Source organism: Chiloscyllium plagiosum, unplaced genomic scaffold, assembly GCF_037043375.1.
Source record: "Chiloscyllium plagiosum isolate Xiang-an unplaced genomic scaffold, Cpla_swu_hap1 HiC_scaffold_40, whole genome shotgun sequence".
Taxonomy (NCBI): domain Eukaryota; kingdom Metazoa; phylum Chordata; class Chondrichthyes; order Orectolobiformes; family Hemiscylliidae; genus Chiloscyllium; species Chiloscyllium plagiosum.
Window position 1 is genome coordinate 19,179,904 of NW_028270178.1, and position 6,164 is coordinate 19,186,067.

A 6,164-nucleotide genomic window follows, 5' to 3' on the forward strand; every position below is an offset into this window, starting at 1 on the left:
GGAGGTGGCTATCGATGTTAGTGATGTGGGTATTGGTACTTTGCTGTTTTAAGAGGACGCTGAGAAGATAGAAAGACCAATCAAGCATTTCAATACGAAATTGAACATGCATAAGCAGAAATATTTGACAGTTGACGTTACAAAATTCCAATATTTATGTTACCAGTAATGTATCTGAGACAATTATACACTGATCATAACCTATTGAAGTGAGTAGAGAAATTTAAGAACAAAAATGCCAGATGATTTTTTTGGAGCTTGTTGTTAAAGCCATTCGATTTGAAAAAAAAGTACACGTGGCAGGATGAGAAAATGTGCTGGCCATGCATTGTCGAGACTTTAATGAGAAACAGAAGCGTTCCGTGGCAGGAGTAGATGGACTGAAAGAGAATGTAGTAGTCTACGTGTGCATGATTATACTCTGGTCAATATATATGTGTTATAGGTTACTAACAATTTAAGGTTAAGGGGTTTTAAAATGAAGCCATCTTTGGATATTTATGGTTCACTTTTATAAGGCATGATGGAGAGAGGGGAACATGTGATGATGCTGCTCCATTAACACATTTATTCTGTCTTGTTTTTTTTTCCGGGGGTGAGAATAAAAGCTGTGGCTCTTACATGTCTGAGATATTTTATTGATTAAGCTTGAAGTGTTTATTTTTAATACTTGTACAATCAAAGGGAAGTGCCCAATTCTCACAGTTCAGGGTTTGGTTTCGTTTGCTATTTACAGGATGGTTTGATTTGCAGCTGTTTGCAGCTGCTGGTCAAGTCTTAGTTGGGAACCCGGAGAAGGTGCTAGATGCAAGGAAACAGGTCCGTACTGATCCTCTCTATCTCTCTGATATTTTCAATTGATGTGCTTGCCAAGGTGTGTTAATGGGATTTTGCAGGTATTTGGAACTGCGTCATTAGGTTCTGATAGAGTCAATGGAGTTTTCAAATATTTATGTTACTCTAAATTTGGTTTTCTTCTGTTCATGTGTAAATACAGTATTTTTGTTTAAAACTGAGTGAATGGGCCAGCTACATCACTCCCGGAATGTCAACTTATACCTACTTAAAACAACTAGAAAGGTTTGGGTCTTGTCTATCTTTTTGAATGGTGGTCTGGACTGGTGCATAATAATATTATGCTCCAAAATGTCCAAGAGGTGTATTAACGAACTGTGTGCAAAGTCTAAAAACATTTACAAAAAGAGCAAAAATATTAATGATTCGCTCTCAGGGCTCTTTGGGTTCCTGCAAGTGAGAGAGGAGTTGGTGAGAGAGTTAGTTTCATATCTTTTGCTTTTTCACACAGGCTATTCCAGTCCATTGTACAAGTCCAGAAATAAAATTTCATGAAAGGATTGATTGTAATAAGCATCCTGCACAACGCGAACCAAATCATAGAAAATAATTCATTCAGCCTCCTTCATTCTTTTATTACAGTTAAATCATTTGATACTGGAATCGACTTCAATCTTTGCAGTCCTTCCTCAGAGAATTGATTGTTCATCAACCTGAAAGATAAATCGCAATAATTACTGATAAGGAGCAGCTTCTGATTTCGATTATAGGTAATGATATTATTTTTTGGTTATTTTTCTCTGCTTTTAAAGAACGTATTTATCGATGAGAGAGATAGAGACATCATGGCTGAGTATATAGCTGTTAGACTCGTAGAGTCATAGAGATGTACAGCATGGAAACTGACCCTTCGGTACAATCCGTCCATGCCGACCACATAACCCAACCCAATCTCGTCCCACCTGCCAGCGCCCGACCCATATCCCTCCAAACCCTTCCTAATCATATACCAATCCAGATTCCTCTGAAATGTTGTAATTGTACTAACCTCCACCACTTCCTCTGGCAGCTCATTCCTTACATGTACCACCCTCTGCGTGAAATAGTTGCCCTTTAGGTCTCTTTTGTATCCTTCCCCACTCATGCTAAACCTATGCCCTCTAGTTCTGGACTCCCCCATCCCACGGAAAAGACTTTGCCTATTTATCCTATCCATGCCCCTCATAATTTAATTAAACTTTATAAGGTCACACCTCAGCCACCAACACACCAGGGGAAACAGCCCCAGCCTGTTCAGCCTCTCCCTATAGCTCAAATCCTCCAACCCTGGCAACATCCTTGTAAATCTTTTCTGAACACGGTTAAGTTTCACAACATCTTTCCGACAGGAAATTGCACCAGAATTGGACGCAATATTACAACAATCGATGTCATGTACAGCTGCAACGTGACCTCCCAACTACTGAACTCAATACTCTGACCAATAAAGGAAAGCATTCCAAATGCCTTCTTCACTATCCTATCTACCTGCAACTCCACTCTGAAGGAGCTATGAACCTGCACTCCAAGGTCTCTTTGTTCAGCAAAACTCCCTAGGACCTTATCATTAAGTGTATAAGTCTTTGCTTTCCCAAAATGCAGCACCTCACATTTATCTGAATTAAACTCCATCTGCCAGTTCTCAGCCCATTGGCCCATCCTGTTGTAATCTGAGGTAACCCTCTTCGCTCTCTTCTACACCTCCAATTTTGGTGTCATCTGCAAGCTTACTAACTGTACCTCTTATGCTCGCATCCAAATCATTTATGTAAATGAAAAAACATAGAGGATCCAGCACCGATCCTTATGGCACTCCACTAGTCACAGGCCTCCAGTCTGAAAAGCACCCCTCCAACACCACCCTCATTGTTCTATCTTTGAGCCAGTTCTGTATACAAATGGCTAGTTCTCCCTGTATTCCATGAGATCTAACCTTGCTAATCAATCTCGCATGGGGAATCTTTTCGAACGCCTTACTGAAGTCCATATATATCACATCTATTGTTCTGCCCTCATGAATCTTCTTTGTTACTTCTTCAAAAAACTCAATCACATTGTTGACACATGATTTCCCACGCACAAAGCCATGTTGACTATCCCTAATCAGTCCTTGCCTTTCCAAATATATATCCATCCTATCCCTCAGGATTTCCTCCAACAACTTGAAGGCAGGCTCACTGGACTATAGTTCGCTGGTTTGTCTTTACCACCCTTCTTAAACAGTGGCAAAACTTTTGCCAACCTCCAGTCTTCTGGCACCTCACCTGTGACTATCGATGACACAAGTATCTCAGCAAGAGGCCCAGGAATCACTTCTCTAGTTTCCCACAGAGTTCGAGGGTACACCTGTTCAGGTCCTGGGGATTTATCCACCTTTAACCATTTCAAGACAGACAGCACTTTCTTCACGGTAATCTGGACATATTGCAAGATGTCACTATCTATTTCCCTACAGTCTATATTTTCCATATCCTTTTCCACAGTAACTATTGATGCAAAATATTCATTTAGTATCTCCCCCATTTTTGCGGCTCCACACAAAGGGCGTCTTGCTCATCTTTGATGGGAGGAAGTGAGGACTGCAGATGCTGGAGATTAGAGCTGAAAAATGTGTTGCTGGAAAAGCCTGACTTGATCTTTGATGGGCCATATTCTCTCCCTAGTTACCCTTTTGTCCTTAATATATTTGTAAAACCCTTTGGATTCTCCTTAATTCTATTTGCCACGCTATCTCATGTCCCCGTTTTACCCTCCTGGTTTCCTTCTTAAGTATATTGCGACTTCCTTTATGCCCTTCTAAGGATTCACTCGATCTATCCTGTCTATACCTGCCCTATGCTTCCTTCTCTTTCTTAACCAAATCCTCAATTTCTTCAGTAATCCAGTATTCCCTGTACCTACCAGCCTTCCCTTTCACCCTGACAGGAATCTACTTCCTCTGGATTCTTGTTATCTCCTTTCTGAAGGCTTCCCATTTTTAGCCATCGCTTTCCCTGCAAATATCCGCCACCAATCAGCTTTTGAAAGTTCTGCTCTATCCTTTTCAATCACTATTTTGAAACAAATAGAATTATAGTCGCTGGACCCAAAGTGGTCCCCCACTGGCAACTCACTCACCTGCCCTGTCTTATTTCTCGACACCAGTTCATGGTTTGCACCTTCTCTCGAGGGTATATCCACATACTGAATCAGAAAATTGTCTTGTACGCACTGAAGAAATTCCTCTCCATCTAAACCTTTAACACTATGGCAGTCCCAGTCAATGTTTGGGAAGTTGAAATCCCCTACCATAACTGCCCAATTATTCGTACGGATAGCTGAGATCACCGTACAAGTTTGTTTCTCAATTTCTCTCTGAGAATTATGGGGTCTGTAATGCAATCTCAAGAAGGCGATCACCCTTTTTTTATTTCTCAGTTCCACCCAAATAACTTCCCTGGATATATTTCCGGGAAAAACCTCGCTCAGCACAACTGTAATTCTATCCCTTATCAAAAATGCCACCCCACACCCTCCTCTCTTCCTTCCCTCTCTGTTCTTTCTGTAGCACTTATATCCTGGAACATTAAGCTGCCAGTCCTGCCCATCCCTGAACCATGTTTCAGTAATTGCGATGATATCCCAGTCCCATTTTCTTAACCATGTCCTGAGTTCATCTGCATTCCTTGTTCGGCCCCTTACATTGAACTCAGTGCAGTTTATTTTATGAGTACTACCTTGTCCCTGCCTGCCCTGAGTGTTTGACTCACTTCTGTTCTCAACTGTACCAGTCTCAGATTGATCTCTTTCCTCACCATCTCCCTGGGCGTCAACCACCGCCCCTCCCCAACCCCCCCCCCCCCCCCAACCTTACGAGTTTAAATCCTCCACAGCCATGCATTCATCTGCTCTATCATCCTATTCCGGACCTCCATAGCTCTTAGCACTGGGAGTAACCAAGATATTACTACCCTTGAGGACCTCCTTTTTAAATTTCTGCATAACTCTCTGTATTCTCCCTTCAGAAGCTCAACCTTTTCCCTTTCTATATCGCTGGTTCCAATGTGGACAATGACCTCTTGCTGGCCTCTCACCCCCTTGAGAACATTCTGCACCCTCTCTGAGACATCCTTTCTCCTGGCACCAGGGAAACCACACACCATTCTGCTTTTTCGTTGCTGGCCACAGAAACGTCTGTCTGTATCTCGGACTAGAGAGTCCACTAACACAATTGATCTCTTGGAAGCCGACGTACCTCTCGTTGCATTAGAGCCAGTCTCAATACCAGAAACTTGGCTGTTTGCGCTACAGTTCCTAATTATAATTTGGACTTATACAGTCATAAAGCACAGAAACAGACTTATCATTCCACCTCATCTGCAACGACCAGACATCTCAATCGGACCTGTCCTATCTACCATGACAGCTATTTGGGAGTGAGTTTCAAGGGACTGATCATGTGCTAGTGAATGAGCAAAAAGAAAGTAAACCAATATGCTCTGTGCCTCAGTGCAAAACTGTTTGAGTTGACAGAGATGTTTGAGAAAATTTTCTCAGCCTTCATGCTAGGCCTCTGAAATACTTGGTATACTTCAGTTACTGTCAGAATTGGTACATTTCCTAAAATTCCATTCACCTTTGCTTATTATGCAAATCGATGCAACTATGTTATGTAACAAGTACATTTTCTTTTCAAAGAACACTTAAACAAAACTCACCTGATTTCTTTCATTTGTGTGCTATTCTGAATGAACTGGGACAGTGCATTAATTGATTTATCTGTCAGCCTGTTGGCATTTTCATCATTTTGATCATCATTGCTGATGTCCAGTTTTAACAACACAGTATTTTCACGGAGAGCAGAGATTAAGATTTCCACACAGCCGTCTGTGAGATTGTTGCTTTTTAAACTGCATTGTTTGAAAAAAAAAGCATATACTTTATTAACAGGAACAATAGACACATACAAAAAGGCAAAGGTGAAAACAAATGCCAACAGAAAAACAATTGCACTAAAAGTCCAAGTGAACCGTAACAATTGTTTTACGAGTCATCTTTATGTCTAAATTTTCACAAGAATAATAGAGTCACAGAGATGTACACTATGGAAACTGACCCTTCTGTTCAACCCGTCCGTGCCGACCAGGTATCCCAACACAATGTAGTCCCTCCTGCCAGCACCCGGCCCATATCCCTCCAAACCCTTCGTATTTACATATCCAGAGTTAAGATTAGAGTGGTGCTGGAAAAGCACAGCAGTTCAGGCAGCATCCGAGGAGCAGTAAAATTGATGTTTCGGGCAAAAGCCCTTCATCAGGAATACATCATCAGGAATCAGTATTCCTGATGCA

At 41.5% G+C, this 6,164-nt stretch overlaps 1 long non-coding RNA gene across 1 annotated transcript; it reads right to left on the reverse strand.

Annotated features, from left to right (window-relative positions):
• Positions 1–1,413: 1,413 nt before the first annotated feature.
• LOC122544141 (uncharacterized) lies at positions 1,414–5,993 on the reverse strand. The gene is made up of 2 exons (XR_006310274.2): positions 5,532–5,993; positions 1,414–1,508 (listed from the first exon to the last, which is right to left on the reverse strand). It is a non-coding gene; the product is annotated as an uncharacterized LOC122544141 (long non-coding RNA).
• Positions 5,994–6,164: the final 171 nt, after the last annotated feature.